Here is a 22,432-nt window from a genome sequence, read left to right on the forward strand (position 1 = left end):
GGGCATCGCGGGCCCCTAGCTGGCACCCCACGTTCGCTGTCTCCTTCGGGGCTCCCTAGGCTTCCGGGAAACCCAGCCTCGGACCTGTGTGTCCCCCAGAATATGCCCACGCGCAGCGGGTACCACCTAAACGTCGGCGTTGCTTGGCCGTGTTGTTCCGCGTGGGCTGCTGTGCAAACCCCACAGCCCGGGCGCGTTAGCCAACTGACAGCTCAGCGTCCGGAGGCCGAGGGCAGGGTCGGCTGGCGCTCGGCTGGCGGGCTGTCCTCGAGGGGCACAGAGAGCTTGGTGTCCTTCTAGAAGGACACAGATCCGCTTCGCACGGGGACGGATGGGGGGGCCTGCTGGGGGCCTGGCTCCCCTGGCCTTGCCCGCTGAGGCCTCCGGAAGGTCCAGCCCCCAGGCCCTGAGGACAGGGAGCCCAGAGGACGCGTGGGCGAGGGTCTTGCTTCCACCAGATGGAGGCCAGGACAGGGCTCTGAGTGGGGCTCCAGGGGGGGACCCAGCTGCTCGCCCCCTGTGCCTTGGGGGTGGCAGGGCTCCCAGCTGGACGTTGGCCCTTTAAACGACAGAACGAAGGAGGCCTCACCCTGGGCTGGGCGTTTGAGCCCATCGGTGGCTGTGCAGGTGGTGCTGGGGGGACCGGTGGCATCCCAGAGGCGGGGCTGCCGCGCCCCCTGTTGGAGACGGGGAACCGGAACGGAGGCTCAGAGAGGCCGCGGAAGCTGGTGGGGGTCAGAGCCGCGACCCCAACCCTGCTCTGCACTCAGGTGCCAGGTGCGCCCGGCTCTGCCCCCCGACCCTGCCCCAGGCCCTGCCTCCTGACCCGGCCCCTGGTCTCCTCTGCTCGCCCCATCGTCTGCTTCCCACGCTCGACGAGGACACTGACAGCCCCAGGCGACCCGCGGCACCCACGGCCCCCCCTTCCAGGTGCCCCCCACATTCCTGCACCCCCACCCCCTGCAGAAGCCTCACAGCCTCCCCCTTCCGCGCAGGCAAACTCCCGCCATCTGCTCCCCAGAACCCATGGTGATGAGGGATTGGGTGCCTGGCCTCCGCCTGCCCCCCCATTCGGCCAGTCCCCCCCTTAATCCAGGAGAACCGTTTGCTCGCGCCTCACAGCCACTCCCACTGGGGAATAATTAAGCCGTCAGCACATCGGGGCTAATGAGTCCCACTCCCACTCGGGGGTTCGCAGGTCATTTGCTTGCTCCACGCTGGCCCAGAAAGTGCCAGCTCAGGCTGAGCAGCTGCCAATGGGTCCTGCCTCCCAGCCCCTCCCCCAGCTCTCCAGAGACCTGCTGAGCAGGGACGCAGCACGCACAGCGCCCCCAGCACCCATAGCACGCCCCCCACAGCACCCATAGCACCCCCCCAGCACCCATAGCACGCCCCCCACAGCACCCATAGGAGCACCCTCAGCACCCATGGCCCCCCCAGCACGCACTCCCCCTACCCCGGCACCCTCGACATGCACGGCCCCCACCAGGCTCCAGGCAGGGCCCAGCTGCACCTGCTTCTGCTCTTTCTCAGGCACCTGGCGCCCAGGTAACCCAGGTGTCACCTGAGGACACGTGTGGGCGTTTCCCGTGCTCCCCGAGGATGACCTCACCCCGGGAGCCCTCGGCGGACTGGCTGGCTGGCTGCCTGCGCCCCTGCCCACGGGGGAGTCTGTTTTCCTGCCGTTTCTGTCCTGTCTCCCTATCCCGGTTCAAAGTTAGCTACCTGTTTCGAGCGGTAGTACCCGCGGTCGACCACCTGGTGGCGCAGGCGAGCCACCCACGAGGGCAGCTCTGTGTGCGTGAACCTCCGCGTGAATTCCGCTGCCCCTGTGAACGGTTCTAGACACCCCCCTACACCCCCACCCCCGTGAAGCGCGTGGGGGGACCGCTGTGAACACAGGCGTCGGGGCTGCAGGAGGACAGCGAGCGCACCCACGCGACGGTTTTAAAGAATGGGTTTTTAGAAACTGTTTTTCCTCCCGCTGGCGTGGCTGAGCGTCGACCTAGGAGCCAGGAGGTCAGGGTTCGATTCCCGGTCAGGGTTCGATTCCCGATCAGGGCACGTGCCTGGGTTGCGGGCTCGATCCCCAGTGGGGGGTGTGCAGGAGGCAGCCAATCCATGATTCTCTCTCATCGCTGAAGTTTTTTATCTCTCTCGCCCTCTCCCTTCCTCCCTGAAATCAATTTAAAACGTTTTGTAAAGGACGTGTTTCCTGCTGTTCTGGTTTGCCTGGGGCGGGGTCCTTGGCGTGGAGGAGACTGTTCGCTCCTCCCGTGGCAGCTCCTGGGGCCTCTGGGCGAGCGTGGCCGGCTCGGAGTGTGCCCGGGGGCTTCGATCCTGGCCCCAGTGCTGGGCAAGGTGAGGGCGCGACAGGGCAGGTAGGGGTCCTGGGACCCCCCCCCCAGGTGTTTGTGTAGCTGCTACGTGCCAGGCTCCCTACCTGTGAGATGGCCGGGGGCGGGGGGTCATTGCTCAGCACGGGGGCCAGGACACCCCACGCCCCATGGTATTTCCTAGTCCCGCAGGCACTTGCTACGTCTGTCCGTCTGTCCGAGCCTCCGGTGTTCCTTATTCTTTACTAGTGACCCGGTGCACGGATTCATGCACAGTGAAAGGAAATTGATTAGAAGGTGGCCAGCGGAGCGGGCCTGGGTGAGACGGGCCAGACACGCCCTGGAGACAACCTCCCGCGGTCCCTCCCCGGCGTCTGCGGAGTGAGCGGGGTCCCTCCAGCAGGCGGGGTCCCCTGGCCTGGCCTGCGGGGATCGGGCAGAAACCAGCTCTCGGACATCCCCCGAGGGGTCCCGGAGTGCGAGAGGGCGCTCTGCACAGTTGCTGTCATACAGGGTGCGGAATGCAAACACACGTGTGCAGCAAACCAGATTCGGGGCCGACAGTGCCCAGTAACAACATAACCCATGGCCCAAGGTGGAATCGAGCAGCCCCTCGAGGAATCGGGCTCCCTCCTCTCTGGTTTCGGGGTGTGTCACCTGAGAACCGCCACTGCCAAGTCACTGCAGCTCGGCAGCTCCTGTGTTGAGCGTCTGCCCCCTGGTGGTCAGTGCGCATCATAGCGCCCGGATGGATGGTGGGAGGGGCACTTAGCAGATTAGCCTTTTATATATATAGATTCCTTCCCATTGCCCCCCACTCGCCTCCATCCACACCCAGGGAGCCCCGTGGTCAGCAAACGGGAGCTCGGGGCCCCTTATCTCGTCATTGCCAGACGTTTCCCACCCTACACCCTGTTCTCAGAAGATCCTGCTCCAACCCCATCCCACTGACCGTGGCTGGAGGCCCCCATCCCACAGACCGTGGCTGGAGGCCCCCATCCCACAGACCGTGGCTGGAGGCCCCCATCCCACTGACCGTGGCTGGAGGCCCCCATCCCACAGACCGTGGCTGGAGGCCCCCGTCCCACACACCGTGGCTGGAGGCCCCCGTCCCACAGACCGTGGCTGGAGGCCCCCATCCCACAGACCGTGGCTGGAGGCCCCCATCCCACAGACCGTGGCTGGAGGCCCCCATCCCACTGACCGTGGCTGGAGGCCCCCATCCCACAGACCGTGGCTGGAGGCCCCCGTCCCACACACCGTGGCTGGAGGCCCCCGTCCCACACACCGTGGCTGGAGGCCCCCGTCCCACACACCGTGGCTGGAGGCCCCCGTCCCACAGATGTCCCTGGTCACGTACGGACTCCGCCGGTGCCTGTGGGCCGAGGCCGGGCTGGGTCAGTCTGCAGGCCTCGGACTTCTTCTGAGCACTGCTGACCGCTTTCTGCGCCCAGGAGCCGGGGATGGCGAGAAGGAGGAAGACAGTGGAGAAGTGGAGAGTCTTTTATCTGTCGGGCCTGTTGTCGGGAGGAGCCTGCGTCCTGGGAACGCCGAATGGGCACTGGGTGACACGACCATGGGCCTGCCTCTCGCCCTGGACGGCGCCTGGCCCTCTAGGACTTTCTCCGCGGGATTAAGGCGGCTCCTGCCTCTGTCCGGGGGGAAGGCCGGCCCAGGTGAGGCGCAGGCGGGGCTCAGGGTTACCTGATGGTGCACAGGTGCTCTGGCCTCTGAGCTGGCCCCGCGGTACCGACCAGCACCACAAGGCGGCGCCAAAGGCTGCGGCACAGGAGAGCGTGTCTTCCCAGGATGCAGGGACGCACCCTGGTCCGTGCCCTCCGCCTCTCCTTCCCTCTTCCCGGCAGGTTCCAGCCACCGACCATTCTGTCTTCTAATAGCGGGTCAGGGGCTGGTGGGGGGCTTGTTGGTGGAGAGGCGCCCCCAGGCCTGGGCCGCCTGGCTGCTGGCAGGTGGCCTCCCAGGGACACCAGGACCGAGTCCTGAAAGCCCAGGCCGGCCTACGGAAAGGTTTTTGGGCCTTTGGTTCATCTCTTGGCCTCGTCCTACGTGATGGCATCTTTGAGTTGCAGATGTCCCTGGAACTATCGCTTGGGATTCTAATTCTGGAAAAGGAAGTGTGTGCGCGTGAGCTCACACTCACTAGTGACTGAGCAGCCATGGGGGCCCGTCAGAGGGGGCCCTTCCTCCCCAGAGGCTCAGAGGCGGCGTCAGGGGCCGGCACAGGCTGGGCTGCGCTCGGGGACACAGCCCGAAGCTTAGATCTGTGACGAGTCCAGCTTGTTTCTGGCCACGCTGCGTGGTGCGTTGCTGGGACAGCCCCGCGTCACGGTCACCAAACTCTGAACTCCAGGACTCAGGCTCCCGGCAGAGAGCGAGGCGGCTGCACACGGGTTCTGGCAGCTTCCGTCAGGAGTGACACCTCCCCCCCCCCCCCCCCCTCCCATTGCCCGAACCAAGCCCGGATGGTGAGGGAACGGCAGCGCGGTGCTGGCCCCGCAGTGGCCGCCACGAACACCGGGAGGCTGCCTTCTCCAGGTGCCCAGGACTAGCCCGGCGCCCGGCTCTGACGCACACGGGCTTCAATCACGCGCTCAGGGGCGCGCAGCTGGGACGGGCCGAGCGGAGTTTCAGGCCGTGTGGCCGCGAAGTCTGTGCACGGAGCCGTCCCAGTGGGAGGAGGACTGAGGGGTGGCCAGCTGCCTTGGTTTCCTCCGTTGAACCCCGCCTGTGTCCTCCCTCAGGCGCACAATGAGATGACGGATGTCGAGGAGGAAGCTAAAGTCAGAGGATGAGCGTTCAAAACGATGACTCTTTAGCCTTTTAGATCAACAATCCCCTTTTCTGTGGATAAAAGCTCTGGCCTAGTTTCCAAAACGTATGCATGTCTGTAACCTAAAATTGTCCACAATATTCTTTTTGTTAAAATATTCTTATTGATTTCAGAGAGAAGGGAAGAGGGAGAGAAAGAGAGAAACATCAGTGGTGAGAGAGAATCAAGGATCGGCTGCCTCCTGCACGCCCCACACTGGGGATCGAGCCCACAACCCGGGCCTGTGCCCTGACCGGGAATCGAACCCTGACCTCCTGGTTCATAGGTCGACGCTCAACCACTGAGCCACGCTGGCCGGGCCACTGTATTCTAAAACCTGTAGACCCCGGTGAAGGTCACTGGTCCCTTGGTGGTTGTCGGAAGAACGCTCATCATCCTTTGAAATGCCGATGTTCTAAAGCAGAAGGGAGCTTCGTTTGGGTATTGGCTTCTTGTAGGTATAACTGACTTTGTAGCAGAAAATTAAAAGAAAAATATTTGCTTCTTGCCTTTTTTTTTTTTAAATGAAAGCTATGGCAAACTTGAAAAAAGAGGAGGAGGAGGGGGGGAGGAGGAGGAGGAGGAGGAGGAGGAGGCGGCCAGTGGACAAATAAACCTACTGAGGCCAACATAGTCGCGGATGCTGGTCAGCAGCGTTGCCATGGCAGCAGGAAGCCTGGGACCAATTGGAGGTGGGGAGCAGCGCCATGCACGTTTCTTCCACCAGGTGGCAGCAGTGTCCTCACAAACCACCTGCCACCTGCCAAGTGAGCCGGGGATCCAGGAAAGGGGGGGGGGGGGCGGTGCAGGCCTTCCATGTGACCCCTCTCTTACAGATAGAGAAACTGAGGGCCAGAGGAGGTGTGCTCCCCAAGCACATGCACCCTGGTGGCCACACAGGGCCCTGTGGCCTGTGTCCCTACATACCCGCCCCCCCCCCCCCACTCCAACCCACGGCACACGTGCCTGCCTCAGTCTGGGCCTCATTTCCAATCCCCCCCGCCCCACAGTGGGGCCAGCATCGAGCCCGTGGAAAAGGGTGGTGATGCTCTGGTTGGGCAGGCAGGACACCGCAGGTCAGAGTGAAAGGGAGGTGGCAGCACACCCATTATCCAGATGTGGAAACTGAGGCCCAGTCCTCCCAGGGCGGAGCTGGATCGAAAGCCCGGCTCTGTCCCTCGGTATTGCTGCCCTCAGGTGTCAGGTAACAGGTGCTGGGGTGGCTGGGGAACCTGCCCTCCTCCTGCAGCGACGACAAAGCCACGGAAGGTGGAAGCGGACGAGGGGCCGAGTGATGACAGTGGTATTTAGGACAATGGACCTGGGTTTGCCAGGGAAGAAGGCGCCAGGCTGGGGAGGGACCGTGGGCCTTCGAGGCCACGGCTGCCTGGGGGGAAGCTGAGGAACTGGGGTTAGAGGGGGAGGGCGAAGGGGGCAGCTGGAGGCCCTGGGGGCTCGGTGACTCCGTGCCGCCCCTCCACGCACACAGCCCCTCCCCGTCCTTGCCTGTGCCGTGGTCTCGGGACAGGCGGTGTCAGATTGGCAGCCAGGGCTCTGGTGCATGTGTCCGCATGAATGTGCATGTGTGTGTGCACGTGTGTGCACATGTGCGTGCATGCGTGTGTATGTGTGCGTGTGAGGGGAGATGGACCGACTCAGAAGGCGCCCAGCACAGGCCAAGGTTGGAGCCCGTCAGGAGTTCATTTCAGCCGCTCGAGGAGCCATCCGGGGCCCACGCTCCTTTGAACCCCGGGATGACTTCGGGGCGAGTCTGAGGCCTCCGCCCCCTCTGCCCTGGTGTCCCCCAGGGAATGCCTAGGCCCTCCCGTGGCAGCGCCGTTCGCTCCTCAGCGCCGTTCGCTCTGCCTCGGCGGCAAGAAGACCCGAGGAGCCGCGTTATCAGCCCACGGGGACGGCTTCAGGCAAACGGCCCCGAAAGCTGTCCGCAGGACACCAGCCTCGCAGGCTCACGCATGTGCGTGTGGAGCGGCTGGGCCTGTGCGGGAAGGTCTTTGCTGAGGGGAGGGGCGCTCACGGCTGTGTGGGGTGTGGCTCCAGCAAGCAAGCTGCCACCCAGCCCCCGGGCAGGTCTGTGCCCTTCGGAAGGGACTTGGTTTTTGCCGTTTGCGACAAGCGTCCGGCTGCTCTGCTCTGGGGCGTGATTGGTGGGGCGCAGACGGGGAGGCTGAGCCCGTCCCGCGTGGGCTGAAGGCCCCGGACCCTGCGCACATGGGGGGGCCTGGGCGAGGCGGCCCCGGGCTCGGGTCTGAGTGTCTGTGCAGAGCTTGCCTCCCTCCACGGACGGCGCCCCAGCGCGGGCATCACGGCCTCCAGGGAGGGCGCCTGGCGGCCAGGTGTGTGCAGAGCAGCCCCGCCTCTGGCTCCTGGAGCCCAGGGTGTGGGGCCCTGTCCCCGTGGGAGCGGCCGGACCCTCGTGTGAATGCGCCGCTGTCGGAGCCGTCGCGGGAGCCGCAGTGAAGTGTCCGCGAAGGAGATAATTGAAAATCAAAAAAGACTTTGTTAATTTGATTAGTCGGAGCCGCCGCCGAATTGTTCTTCATCAGAAGAGATTTCATTCTGACACGCAATTAAGTCCTTCTGCTGGGAGGCCTCGCGGCAGCCGGCTGGGCGGAAGGGGGAGGGGGTTGCTCAGAATTGTCGGGAGTGGGGTCTTGGGAGAGGGGTGCTGTCACTCGCACTCGGAGAGGCTGGACAGAGTGACAGGCTGGGGCCTGGGGGGCCAGGCGGCGGCTCCCCCAAGAGGAAGGAGAGGGGGCCCGTGGGGGGGCGCCCAGCCGCATGCCCAGGTCCCCCGTGGCCTGAAGGCGTTTGTTTGATTCTCAGGTGGAAGATAAGGAGGAGCTGGGTCACCGGGGGGTGGGGGGCCCGGAAGGCAGTTGGTGCCTGAAACCAGGACACATCCAGGACCTGGGCCCACACGTGAGTCCTGGGGGAGCACACGGGCCTGCAGGTGGCCCAGGCGATGCAGCCGGCGGCTCGGCCCCTCTCTCCATGCGGCCCCTGTGCCCTCGCCCCCGGCCTCACCCTCCCTCCCGCGAAGGAAGTCAGGGTGTCATCTCTCCAACGGGTGGTGTCTGCTTGGACGTCACTCACGCCTCCCAGAGGGTCAGGGAAATGCTGAGACGCAGACAAAATAAAACACGCGTCAGGGGTGGGGCCGGAACGTGCGCTCCGTCTCCCGCCGAGCCCTGGGCACCTCTGGGCGGCGGGCGGCTCGTCCGCAGTGCCTGTCCCCGAGGCCGGGCTGTGACCGCCGCCCGTGCCAGGCGCCCGGGACCCGCCAGGGAGCCAGCGACAGCCCGGCCCGAGGGCTGAAGGGACACGAGCGGGTGGAGGGGAGACGGCCTCCGCCTGGCGAGGGTCCGAGGTGCTGGGCCCGCGCTCGGGGCCCTGCGCTGGGGTGTGAATCCTACACCCGCCGACGCCCTGAGTCTGACGGCTCCGTGGATTCTCGGGGCTTTCTCTGTCAATGACGTCGCCCAGAAAGGACCATTTCCCTCCCCCTCCCCCGCCCGTCGGCCCCTCCCGCTCCTTCCCGCATCGCACGGGGCGGCGAGCCTCGCTGCCCCGTGTTCTTCAGACCCCCCCCCCCCCCCCCCCGGCACTTGCTCCTTCCTTGCTCTGTGGCCGCTGCTTCCCTTCTGTGCTCTCTGCGCCTCCCTTTCCTCTGGGCGCCCGTCCAGCTGAGACGGGAGGAAATGGTAGCCGCACACACAGCGGACAGAGGTTTGTATCGAGGCCGGAGGAAAGCAAAGTCCCGATGGAGCGGGGGCCGAGGGCAGACGGGAAGGCCGTGCGGACGTTCATGTGCAACCGGCACGTGAGGGGGGCCGCCTAGACTCCCGGGAAAGGGCAAACCAGGGCCCGGGAGCCTGTGAGGGCGGGACACGAGGCCACCCTTTCGGATAGCACCCCGCCCCCCAACACAGACACACACGTGTGCTAGGGGGAGATGTGCAGACAACCCTGAGCCCGGTCCCGGGGAGAAGCAGGAGGGACGCGGTGTCCTGGGTCCCTGGGGGGGGGGGGGGTTGCGCCCACAGCCTCCGGCTGGACAGAGCCCGCCCCCTGCAGCGGGAGGACGTGTGGGTCTCAGTGAATACCAGCCGCCGCAGCGAGGGCCTCGGCCAGGACGCGCCAGTGAGTCACGGGCACCGCCGGCTGCGGCTTCCTGGATGGAGGTCTTCCAGGCCCCTCCGGTGATTTCTGGAAGGAAAGAGAGGAAAATGCAGCGCCCTTCCTGGGACGGGGGCCGCGGGCGGGTTCTTTCATTGTTTCTTTATTGATTTCGGGGTGGGGGGTGGGGGGAGAAGCATCCACGATGGGAGAGCATCTTACAAAGTGGCCCCCGGGCCGCCCAGCACCATCGGACGCCAGGGGTTCCTTCTTCAGCGTCTGCTGGAGGCTGAGCTTTTCTTATAGAAATGTATTGGGGTGTTTTCTCTGCGTCTCTCATCGGGGTTTTAGACGCCACGGCCCCGCCCCAGCCGCCGCCCTCACGCAGGAAGCCAGGTCAGCGTCCCAGGTCCCTCTCGGTCACAGTCACTCTTTTTTCTCCACGAGCGAAGCCCCCGGTTCACGGGCGGGCAGGGGCCGGGGTGGGGGGCAGTGTCCCTCGGGGCCGAGGGCAGGACGGGCAGACAGCTCCCCGCAGCCCAGGCCGCGTTCTCGGGGCTTCCCGGCGCCCACCCCTCCCTCCGGCTGCGCATCACCCCGCTCAGCAGGCGAAGGCCCTGCATTTAATCAGAAGAGAGAGGAACCGCCCGCCCGCCCGGCGCGGCTCAGGGGCTGAGCGTCGACCTAGGAACCAGGAGGCCAGGGTTCGATTCCCCGTCAGGGCACAGGCCCGGGCTGCAGGCTCCATCCCCAGCGGGGGGCGTGCAGGAGGCAGCAGATCAATGAGTCTTTCATCATTGATGTTTCCACGTCTCTTTCCCTCTCCCTTCCTCTCGGAAATCAATAACAATGTATTGAAGAGAGAGAGAGAGAGAGAGAGAGGGGAACCGACTCTGACCGGCATCCCCGGCCGAGAGGCGAGAAAATACATCAACAAACGCCCAACAAAACACAAAAAAGCGCCTGACGCGCAGCGATCAGGGAGGAGGAGGCCGTTCTGAGGCTGACGGGAGGCGCCGCCCGCCCGCCGAGCCCAGAGGCTCATGTGTTAGTCACCAGCCGCCAGGCGCTCCCCCGCGGCCGTGAATAACCCGTGTGGTGACTGTTACACGAGGAGCAGCTGATACGGCAGGAGCCCGAGCCCGAGCCCGAGCCGCACGGGGGCGGGGGCGGGAGCGGGGCTGCCGTTCCCCTGACGGCAGGTGGCAGGTGCGCCGGCGCCCGCGGCTCGGGTTTGCAGGGGGCACCCCTGGGGGCGGACAGGCCCTCCCTCCGCGGCCTGTTCCGAGGTGCTGCCCAAGCCGGGACCTGGAGACGGAGCGAGGAGGAGCCTGCCCCCCGGGCTCTGTCCTGGCCCCGGCGGCAGGGGGAGGCCGTTGTGCGTGGCCTGCACAGCCCAGGGGGCCGGCGGGACAGACGGCGAGGCGAGCGGAGGCCACCGTCCACACCCAGCGCCGGCCCCTCCCTGCCTCCTGGCCCTAAGGCTGGGCGCCCAGGAACAAGGAGCACAGTGGTTACACACCAGGAGGCAGGGTGGGGTCAGATTGGTGAAGAGGGGTGCGCTCCATGCTAACGGCCTGAGGAGGCGCAATGCGACGCTGCAAAAATAAGCCGCAGCAGGTGAACTTTTATTGGGCTGTTCCTGTGCATGTGCGCACACACACATGCATGTGCACACACATATGTGCACACACTTCCACAAGCACATGCCTGAATTCCTGCGTGGGTGACTATGTACATGCCCACACATGTACAGATGACCACAGTGCTGTGTGCATGACTCAGTACGCACACGCACACGCACACACATGCACACACACGCACACGCACACACACGCGCACACACTTGTCTGAATTCCTGTGTGCACAACTATGCAGTGCACGTGTGTGTGTGCGTGTGTGTGCAGCCATGCCTGCATTCCCGTGTGCCGCGTGCACACCACAGACACTCAGAGTGCCTTTCATCCTCCCTCCAAGCGACTTTTTGGGGAACCAGCTGCCGCAGCCCAGGCGCCATCCTCATGCCAGGTGGACGCCTCGCGGGTGTGACTCGCTCGGACGCGGAACGAGACTCGGTGCGTGGCCCTCGGAGCGGCGCGGGCAGGAGGGCGGGTGTGGCACCCCCTCCCGCTTCGGCCCCGCGTGTACCCCTCCCGCCCGCCTGCCTGCTGACGCCGAGTTGGCTTCCTTGGTTAGCAGCGAAACCCAGATGTTCGTCACAGATGTTTTCCTCTCTTTCTTTCCCTTGTTTTTTTTTCACTCGTCAAACAAGCCCGGCGTCAGGAAACACGGCAGGGCGCGCGCTCCCGGTGTCGGAGCGCCAGGCCCCTGTCAGGAGCGCCAGGAATCGCGCGCTCACCAAGGCGTGTTCCCTTCGCCGCCCGAGTCGCGCCGCCTTCCAGGTGTGTTGGACGTGCGGAGTCACACCGCCCCGTCCGGCTGGGGAGACCGCAGGGCGAAGGCCACAGAAAAGGGGGAAGGCTGCAGGGGGCCCCCCCAGGGCTGACGGGAGATCGGTGGGCGACGGGTGGGCAGGATTCCAGGTCACAGGGAGGGACGGTGCGGAGGTCGGAGGTGGCGTTTGGGGGAGAGAGAGGAGGTGCCTGCATGGCAGTGGGGCGGGGAGAGTCTCAGGAGCCGGAGCCGGGGACCAGGGACAGCGAGCGGACGGCAGGGGCTCAGCGGAGGCTCTGAGGGCCGGCGTCCCGGGGGAGGGCCGTGTGCGCTTTGGGGTTCAGTCCTCGGGGGAAGCTGTCCCCCACAGACACCCTCCCTCCCCAGGACCTTCCTCTCCTCCTGCGCCTCCCGCTCCGGGCACTTCTGCCCCCTCCCTTGTCTGTCGGCACCCCAGCCTCTTCAATGTTAACCGGGAGAATTCAGCCTGGACCCCCAGCCAGCGCAGTGGGTGCTGGCGGCCCTGGCAGGTTCTGGCGCCAACAGCAGGGCACGCGTTAGCAAAGGAGACAAATGGAGTAAATGCCCCCCCGCCCCCCCAGCCCCCAGCCCGGCCGGCAGACCTCCCCGCGCAGAGCGAACTGCTTCCTCCCGTCTGGCTGTCACTGAGGTCCCCCAGGGCTGGCTCGGAGACGCCTCCCGCCTCCTCTGCGAGCCCCAGTTTACAGGGTCCCCTCCGTGGCTTTTCAGCGTCTCCATGGACACGTCGTGCATCTCGCTCATCACGCGAGCTGACCCTGGGCGCAGGCTGATCCCACTGGTTGAAAGGTCTTTGTGAACCCCAGAGGGGTCCCCTGTGACCGGGGCTGGGTCGCGCGGCTTTACTCGCTTGTGACTCCGTGGGTGCCACCGTGTGAGACCAGGGCCAGAGCCGGGCACACGGCTGCCCGCCGAGGTTCCCCCGAGCCAGGGCGACGCTGAGCACGACCCCCACCCAGGCTGCGTCTACGCGAGTGAAGGGGGGGCGCTGGGACCGTGATGCGGGCGTCCCCCATCGGCCTGGTGTCCCCGCGCCGCTTGTGGTGAGGCCCCCACAGGAGCGGCAGGGCTGGGGCCTCTGTGCCCAGGCGGTGAGCGGGCCGCCTCCCGCTTCCTCCGTGGCCGTGTTTGCAGACGCCGTCCCCCTGGCTACGTCCTGGGACTGATTTTTATTGATCTCAGAGAGGAAGGGGGAGGGAGCGAGCGAGAAGCACCAATGATCGGAGAGAGTCATGGACCGGCAGCCTCCTGCACGGCCCCTCCTGGGGATCAAGCCTGCAACCCGAGCCTGTGCCCCGACCGGGAATCGAACCCGGGACCCTTCAGTCCGCAGACCAACGCTCTGTTCCCTGAGCCACACCGGCCAGGGCCATCCTAGGACATTTTTAACTGGGAGCACGGGAGAGGGTGTGTGATGGTCTCCAGACAGTCGGAGATCGAAACGGTTCTGTTCTTGTGTTTTCTCCCCACAGCGCGGTGTCGAGTCTGATCCATCAGGGGAGGACCTGCCGTGTTTCCCCCGCGGGTCTGCGGCCTCGGCTGGGCCCGTCCCAGGAGCCACCTGCAGACTGGTGAGTGCCTTGGCCGCACCTTCTCTCCGCACGCTGGCTCTCAGATCCCGGCCCCTTGGAGGCCGGCCTGGGCGGGAAGGTGGCCTGGAGGGCTGGGGGTGGGGGGGATGTGGCCTGGAGGGCTGGGGCGCCCTGCTGGGGACGAGGCAGGCCCACCCGCCCCCCTTCCTTCTTGGACCCGTCACAAAATGCAAACCAGCGAGTGTGTAATAGATAATGAACAGGCTGATCAGCCAGCAGGGGACGCAAGGAGATACATAATTTTGATTACCCTTGGGCTGCCCGTGATTCCCTCCCTGCCTTTTTACTAAGCTCTGTTTTCGGGAGCCCTGAATACCGTGTGCCATCCTGGCAAGTCCCTGCCCGCTGCTGCAGGGTCTCCTACCGGCCTGCCCTGGGCTGGACATGCATGACCTCAGGGCCTCACAGGGGCAGCAGCCCGGCTCCGGCACCTGGCAAAGGGCTCAAGTGCTGGGGCCGGCGGAGACCAGGCGGTCGTGCTCAGCTCCCAGGCCCGCCTCCGCCCTCCGCCCGCCGCCCGCCGTGGTGCTGCTTATATGCTGGCGGACTTAGCGACCTTTACTGGGCTTGGCACCTGCCCTGTACATGCCAGCTCGCTGGCCTCCCCAGGGAGGACCTGGCCCATGAATATCCTTGGCCGAGGTCCCTCCTGCTCCCAGTGCCAACAGGGAAAGTGGGTTAACACATATCAAAGAAAAGGCCCTCAAGGGGGCCTGCAGCCAACTGTGTCCCAGACGCTCCCAGAGTGGCTGATGGGCCCCGGCGGGCGTGGGCTCCCTTCCCCCTCCCCTCCTGCCCCACCCCCACCAGGTCCAGCACCCAGCCTGCGGGTCTGAGGACAGGGCTCGGTGTGGCCTTTGGGCGCGTGGGGCCGCACAGCGGAGGCATGGATTGATTTCCCGGGGGACATGGGCCCTGGAGGCATGTGCGTGGGGTCAGAGGCCGGGAGCCTTGTCCGCCAGGGAGGGTGGGTGACCGATGGACAACAGCCAGACCTGTGCCTCCTGCCAGGCGAGGCCGCATGGGGCTGGCACCTGCCCCCAGCACAGGGGCTCGGTCAGTGTCTGAGGAATGAGTGTGGGGCCCCCAGGAGAAATGGGTGAGAGACAGCCACGTGGACGAGGGGGATGGGGTCTCCTGCAGACGGGTGTGTGCGTGCACCGGCCCAGGACACGGTGCCAGACCTCAGGGCGTGCATGTGTGTGCATGCAGGTATGTGTGCGTGCGTGTGCGTATGTGCATGTGTGTATGCGTGTGCGTGGGGGAGGACAGAGGTAACCTTTTTTGGGGGTTAGAGTTTTTTACAGTATCTGGCTGATGGCAGGTCGTTTTGGAGAAGTTCCTTTGTGTCTTCTGTTTGAGTCTGCGCACGGGGAGCCCGTACATCCCGCTGCGGGTCTGGCTGCGTCAGCGGTCTGCGGAATGAACTGATAGTAAACGCGACAAAGGTCTCTAATTCACCTCGCTCGCTCTGCCTCCGCCCTCCGCCTGCCCCTTCCCAACGCCCTGCTCCTGCCCCCAGCAACCCCCCACACACACACACAAGCTGTAACTGAAACTCGGGGAAATGGAAGATGGCCCTTCCCGGGATCGCCGCGGGCTTGTTCGTTACGTGACGCCTCGGGACTCGGGACTGTGTACAGAGAGCTGCTCGGTTCCACCGCTGAGACGGACGGACAGACGGACGGACGCTCCCGCCCATGCCGTGCCCCCTGTACTCCCAGCGTCTGGTAAAGGGCTGTCGCCCGACCAGCACAAACACGCTGGCTGTCCTCACACACTCCACGGCTCTCGGCCGGGCACGGACGCGCCAGCTCACTCCTGAGCCGTGCCCGGAGCAGCCCTCGGCCTGCGGCTCCCCTCCCTCCGGCATGGTGTGCGGTGGGGAAGTGGGGGGGGGGGCAGGGCAGGACACCGAGTGTGACACGGCAAGAATGGTTGGAAACACATGTAAACCAACACCTCTGGGTCCTTTACTCGGCGCCTCCCGCATGCTCAGACCCGCGTCTACAGCTCAGAGTCAGGCAGTCTCCTCCCAGACTCCCCCCGGTTCCCTGAGCTGGAAGCCACTTGCCAGAGAGGAACTGGCTCCCACCCAAAATGCACGGAGAGGCCAGGGCCGCAGGCAGCCCTCCCACCTCCCTTGGCCCGGTGCCCGTTCACTCCCCCCTTGCTCTCCCCACAGAACGAATCTCGATTTAGGAAATCCGTCCCGGCAGCCGTGTCTCCTCCTTAACGCGCCCCAGTTGCCGGGACCTGGAAAATGTGCCGTGGGCGGGCGGGACGGCCTCCACAGGCGCTTCCAGAGTGGCGGGTGGACCGTGCACACGCGGCAGAATTAGCTGCATGCTGTGCGTCTCCGGGCCCCTGCTGCTGGCGCCAGATAAAACCGTGGCCTCCGAGAAGACCCCCGCATCCGAGCCCGTCGCGGGGTGGCCGCGCTCTCGTGCACGGAGTCTCCGACCAGGCCTGGTGCGGCGGGAAGGCGAGCGGCTCGGGGCACAGCTGTGCTCATCGTTTCCATGGTAGAAAGTTGCCAGGAGCCAGTCCATCCTTGCTGTTTCAAGGGACCTGGCATATATGGCATACTGTTCTTAATATGTTTGCTCACCTTCTTGGCACTATGTGTTTTAACCAAGGTCACCTCTCTGAGAAAGGTTGTTTCCCCAGGTAGGGATTTTCCCCTGAAGTTAGGGAGGGAATAAAACCCCTTAACTAAGTGCCAGGCGGGTAATTAATCACTTTAACTATGAACAATCATGCTTAAGCTACATAATCTTTACTCCCTAGAATGGAGATAAGAAACGCCCTAACCTTTGTAATAGAGATTGATAGGATTGGAATCAACTGGTATAAATACAGATGTAACAAGACAATAATACACAGAACCTAGGCAGAACCTAGACACAGAACCTAGACAGAACCTAGACTCAGAACCTAGACTCAGAACCTAGACACAGAACCTACACAGAACCTAGAGACAGAAGAACTTCACTGGAGAGAACATGGCAAAAGATCCTGGACAGAAACTGGCCACAGAACCTAGAGACAGAACCTAGCGAGAGAACCTGGCTGAAGAACCCGGCTACAGAATCTGGCAACAGAACCTGACTGGAGAACCTGGAGAACAAGGCAAGAGAACCCAACCATGCTGATCAACTGAACGTTGCCTCTGTGCCATTCATTCCTTCTTCGCCGACTCCGTCCACACCTTTGGGGACCCCTGGACCTGCTGGGGTTGGACCCCAGCAGAAAGTCAGGCTGCGTCGGGGCCTGGCCTCTCCCATCACCAACCTCAGCCCCGCCCGCCTCCAGGGGCGACCCTCTTCCTCCTCACGGACAGAGCTTTAGGGAGTTTTCCAGGCGGATGGAGGGTCGGCGCTGAGAGGAGTGAAAACCGGTGGTGATCAGTCAGGTTTCAGGTTGACGAAGGCAGGTCAGCGGGGCAGGACCTCCCTGAGCTCTGGCTGCTGGTTCCAGGTGAGAAGGGCGTGCAGGTGCTTCCAGGTGCGGGACAGAGATGAGCTGAGGCCAGGGCACCAGCCCCAGACAGGAGCGAGGAGGCGCCCGGCCCCCAGCCACCCCCTGCCGCTGTCCGTGGTGCTGGTGTGTTCTCTGCACCCCGTAGCTCTTCCTGTTTCAGAGAAGGAGGTGTCTCCGCAGTGAGGTGCGGGGTTGGGGGGCGGGGTAGGTGTGCCTGATCTGACCTGTTAGCTGCCCTCTGGCCTCCCTTCTGCCGGAGGCGGGGCGAGGGGGTGCGGGGCGGGGGGCGACACCCAGCATGGAGAAGCTGTTAAGAAAAAGCAGCGACTTGCTGGAGACTAGTGAGCTGGTTGTTTGCTTTCCTTTCCTTTTTAAATTTATGTTTAAAACATCTTTATTGCATATGTCCCCCTTTTCCCCATGGACCCCTTCCAGCCGCCCACTCCCTGCCCCAGACCTTCCCGCCCTGTAGTCTGTGTCCGTGGGTCATGCATGTTTGCATACGAGGCCTTTGGCTGGGTATCTCTCACTGCTTTGCTTTTCTAACCCCATGAGGCCGCCGTGTGGCCACCGTGGGCCGCCTCGTAGCCTGCGCTCTGGGTGTTGGCCTGTCCTGGTCGCGGGACGGGTGGCTGCGTGTGCGACCATGACATTGCCTCTGAATGAGGCCCGCCCCGGGCGGGCCGAGGGCTCCCGTCAGCCCCGTCTCCTTTCTCCATCCTGGAACAGCCCTGGGTGAGGCCCTCACCGGGACGGACCCCGCAGCCCTTGCCGTGGGCCTCGTCTCCTGCCTCTGACACATTCCATGGTGACAGGTGGCCGTCCAGCCGCGTTGCCGTCCCCCAAAGCAGCAGGTTACCCACAGAGTGACTTGAGGTGAGCAGCAGACAAGAACCCGGGACAGTTCCTGCTGACCCCCGTGTGACCTTGGGCGAGCCTCTACCTCCCCCAGTTCTCAGTTTTCTCACCTGTTAAATGGGATGCGGGGCTGTCGGGAGGATCAAATGAGGCAAAGACTTCGTGTGCCTTTGAAAGGCTGGGGAACGTCGTACAAACGTAAGGCGTTAACCAGCGGCCTCCTAAAAAGGAAGAGGTTTCTGCGGCCTCCGTCTCATGTTCCCGCCCAGGGTGGTGGGGGAGGGGCAGGACGCCAAAGCAAGGCCCCGGGAGACCCTGTTCACTGAGACTCGAGTGGCCAGCACAGCAGCTCTCGTCCTTGACCACAGGCGGCCATGTACCGTGGCCCTGCCCTCCCCAGCCCTCAGCACCGCACCCCATAACTGCTGGTCCCTCCAGGCAGGGCCAGGAGAGGGTGGGGAGCAGGGGGAGCGCCTGGGCAAGCGCAGCCTTCTAGACTACGGGCGGGGGTGGGGGTGGGGGCTGACCTGCTCGCTGAGGAGCTGCCTTGCCCCAGCAGATTCCTCTCCAAGCCCCGGGGTCCCTGGGAGGAGAGGGTATGGGGGGGCACAATGGGGAGCCTCTCCGCCCACCGGTCTGCAAGCTCAGAGAGGAAGCCCTGGGCGTCAACGCCATCCGTCCGCCTTGTCGCCACCAGAGCTTCTCTGATGCAGGGCACCTTCCCCCGACGCCCCTGCTGTCCCTCGGCCTGGCCTCCCGGGTCCGTAGCGGGGGGCACGCGCGTCCGTCCCAGATCCCACCTGCGAACTGCTCCCCCCGAATCCCTCCCGGGACCGCGGCCAGCGTGAGCTTTGTAGTGACCGTGGCAACTGAACCGCTCCCGGTGTGCCCGGCCGGGGGCTGAGACGGCCGTGGGCCCACTAGAGGCCTGTGATGCTGGTGCAGCGTGAGTCACAAACCTCCGTCTTCCAGGGGAGGAGACCGAGGCTCCCCGCCCCCCCCCCCGCCCCCCCGCCTGACCTCCAGGGCCCGAGGAGGGCCTGGCACCCATGGGCACCCAGGGGTGTGTGCTGCCCCCACCCGCTCTGGCTGTGCTGCCCCAGGACCTCACCTGCCGGGGGCACCTGTGTGAGGAGGTGGGGCCGCCGGCCCCGTGTTATTAGTTACCGTTAGCAATCGATGTTATTGGCGCCGCGTCTGCGCGAGGAAGCCACCGGAGAGCTGTTCTTCTAACTCATTACGTTTAGAGCTGAACTATCCCCTTTTTATAGAAACCCTGACACATAAAGATAAAACACGCCGCTTCTGGGGAAGCTCCGAACCCGAGGCTGAGAGGGGGGCAGCTCAAGGATGACTGGGGGGGGGCTATCTTGTGGGTCAGGGTCAGAACCGCGTGTGGGGAAGAGCGGCCCCTCGCTGCCCCCCGAAAGGAAGGAGGCCGGGACGGTGGGTTCCACAGAAAGGCCAGGGGTGCTGCGGGGCCCCGGCGGTTCTGCCCAGAACGCTCCTTCTCCCCTATCTCCCTGGTGCGCGCTGAGGGCAGGAGGGTGCTGGGTCAGACCGGCTTGGGCGGAACCCCCGGAGCCGGCATGGCTCACCGCACCTGAGCTTCTGGGGCAGCGTCGTCTGCAGAGTCCTGCCCGGGGCGGCAGGGCCGGCAGGCTGCACGCGGATGGTGCCAGGACTTCTGATTTGCACACGGTGTCCGAGCCCGGAAACAGGTGTGTCCCTGCGGCCGCCACTGTGCCCTGCAGGCAGCGCCGTTCCCGCCACCACCCACCTCCGCCAGCCCCGCCAGCCCCTCCCCAGGCATGACCCTCAGGACCGAGCCTGCCCCATGCCAGCTCCATGTGCTGGGGCGAGAGGGCCCAGGCAGCCGTCCCCTCCAAGGCACAGCCCGCCCCGCTGTGCCGACCACAGAGACGGGGCTGCGGGGTGATGGGCGCGTTGTGGGGAGCTGGGTGTGGGAACGTCTTCTGGCCTTTAAATTAGTCATGAGGCGGATCCCGCCAGCACAGTCAGGCCCTCGCTGATGGTTATGTATGAGCCGGGAGGCGATTAACCGGTCGTATTAAATATTAAACCAAAGTGCGACGCTGTATCTGTGTTTACAGCTCACGGAGCAGTGAGCCCCAGCGGCCCCACCCCGGCCCGAGGCCTCGAGGCCTCAGAGGGTGCAGGATCCGGACTGTGCAGGGGCGAGGGGGGGGGGGACCAGGCTCAAACCCAGGGGCCTCGAGCGGGCCGGCAGCCCCCGGGAGCCAGCGGGCATTGCCCGGAGGGCAGGGCCAGGCCACGCCGTGGCAGGAGGTGGCTCTCTCTACCCCAGGGGGCGGGGGCCCCTGCAGCCCCCCTTCTGTCAGGAGATGGGGACAGAGTGGAGGATGGAGCTGAGATGGTGTGAACCCCGTTTCCCCGCAGGCAGGGGCCTCCCCACAGCCCAGGGATGGGCTCCACACAGAAGCACATCGGGTGACAAAATGGGCCATGGCGGCCAAGCGGAGCCGTGCAAACACCCGAGGAATCGCTTTCCCGACGTTGGAAAGGCTGCGTGTGCGTCCCGGCCGGAGGGGCCTTCCCGGGAGAGGCCTGGGGCGCAGGGAGGGGGCACTGAGTTCCCCCCGCCCGCCCAGCTCCCGGGACGCGGGCAGAGGTGCCTGCGCGGAGGGAAACACTGACGATCATCCCAGCGTCCTGCGGTTTCAAGCAAGCGCTGCCGTGGCCGTGGCCGTGGCCGTGGCCTAGGAGCTGAGGTCACCGGTGGCAAGTCAGGGTCAGAGGTGGGGGAAGAGCAGAGAGGGTGTCACCGGCACGTGGAGAGGGAGCGGGAGCGTTAAGGGCGGGGCTCACTGGGCACGGGGCGGGGGGGGGGGGGGGGGCGGGCTGTGGCGGCCGGGCCCCGGGGAAGCCGTTTCCAGGCTGCCCTGTGGGATCCCAGCCCTGGAAGCCTCCGGAACGGGGGACTCACCTACTGGGATCAGCTCGTGGGAAATAGGGGGACCTGGAAAGGGATTCGGAAAGGCAAGCCCTTTCTGGGGTGGGAAAGCCGCTGACGTGGGCGGGGGTGGGGGTGGGGGTGGGGAGCCTGGAAGTCACAGCCGAGTGGGTGCTGGGGTAATGGGGTCCGGCTGCGGCACAGTGATTCCCAGGCAGGCGCCCCGGCTCCAGCGGCCTTGACAGTCCTTCCCGAGAGACCTCGGAGGGGACGGAGGGAGGTGGTCTTGCTGGGGATTAAACCCTCGCTCACGGCGAGGCTCCGAGTCCCGGGCCGGCTGCTCCCAGAACCACCTGCGGACAGTTAGCAACTGTGACCCCCGGGGCCGCTACGGGGGCGGGCGGGGGGGGGGGACCGCCGCTCAGTGAAAAGACCTCACGCTCCCCGTCGGCCAGCGTGGCCGGGAGGGTCCCTGCAGGCGAGGGCCGTGGTTTTGTTGCTGGAATTGTCACTCTGCTCGTGGTCCTTCGTGCATGACTGCTCTATAGGCGGGTTCGCCGCTGTTTTTTGTTTGAATATATTTTTATTGACATCAGAGAGGAAGGGGGAGGGAGGGAGAGAGAAACACCGATGATGAGAGAGAATCATGGATCGGCTGCCTCCTGCACGCCCCCCACTGGGGATCGGTGAGTCCACAACCCAGGCCTGTGCCCTGACCGGGAATCAAAGCATGACCTCCTGGTTCACAGGTTGATGCTCAACCCCTGAGCCACGCCGGCCGGGCTGGCCTGTTTTTAATTGTTGCGCAGGGCCCCCTCGGGCAGCGGTGACAATGGGCCCAAACCGTACGCAGGGCCACCCGGATCCGCTGAGGCGCGGGGGGGTAGGACCCGGGACCGGCGGGTGAGCTGGGGAGGCACATGGAGAAGAGCCTGGCCAGGATTCAGCTCCAGGCCAGACAGTGCGTATGAGCCTCCTGTGGCCGCTGTAACAGGTTGTCACGAACGAGGCGGCTGACACGGAATCTCCCCCAGCTCTGGGACCAGAAGTCGGGGAGCAAGTGTGGGCAGGGTCCTCCCTGCCTCTTCCAGGTTCTGGGGTCCCGGGTGCCCCGGGGTTTGTGGCTCCGTCTCTCCAGTCTCCGCCTGTGTCTGTCTTCACTCGGTCTTCTTCTCGGTGTCTCTTACATCCCCCGCCGCCCCCCTTCAGGACACATGTCATTGGGTGGAGGGCCTGGCCCAAACCCAGGGGGTCTCATCTCAAGGTCCCTAATTTCATCGCATCTGCAAAGCCTCTTTCTCCGGATGGGGTCCCCTGTACAGGTTCTGGGGTTAGGCCGTGGACACATTTTGTGGGGAGCACCTTGCACCCCACCGCAGCGTGCGTGGGTGCATCCACCCACTATACGGGGTTCTGCTGTGTGCCGATGCGGGGACAGTGAGGAATGTCTTAGGCCCTGGGGCTTTGGTTCGGCGGGGGTGGGGGGTGGCATTGGCATCTGTGGTCTGCCTCCCATGGGCCTCCCTGCGCAGCCTGGAGAGAAGGGGGCGCTCACCAAGGCTCAGAGCAGCCCCTGCCCCCGGCGTCCTCTCTGCAGCGGTGGCGGGGCTGCCGCGGGCGGGGTGTGCGGGATTCTCAACCAGGCGCAGGGCCTGCGAACAGGTAACGCCGACCGGGCAGAGAGGGCGCCGCGTCAGCAGAAAGCTGCCTGCGTGCCTTTCGGTGCTCCGAACAAATGACATAAATTTGAAGAGCTCAGAATTTACAAAGTGCCTATAAAATCCCAGGTTCCCGCGGATTGCCCCTGGAACGTGCTGGCCCTCGTCCA

At 64.9% G+C, this 22,432-nt stretch overlaps 1 protein-coding gene across 2 annotated transcripts in view; it reads left to right on the top strand.

Annotated features, from left to right (window-relative positions):
• Nucleotides 1–22,432, top strand: part of RBFOX3 (RNA binding fox-1 homolog 3) — a 109,810-nt gene that overhangs the window by 14,464 nt on the left and 72,914 nt on the right. Inside the window, exon 2 of one of the 2 annotated variants that reach the window (XM_036342087.1) lies at nucleotides 13,209–13,307. The gene's annotated coding sequence lies outside the window, so the exon portion shown is untranslated. Of the gene's footprint in view, nucleotides 1–13,208; nucleotides 13,308–22,432 lie in introns of those variants that run through there. The other variant, XM_036342086.1, reaches the window with a different exon arrangement.

Source organism: Myotis myotis, unplaced genomic scaffold (genome assembly GCF_014108235.1).
Source record: "Myotis myotis isolate mMyoMyo1 unplaced genomic scaffold, mMyoMyo1.p scaffold_m19_p_17, whole genome shotgun sequence".
Classification (NCBI taxonomy): domain Eukaryota; kingdom Metazoa; phylum Chordata; class Mammalia; order Chiroptera; family Vespertilionidae; genus Myotis; species Myotis myotis.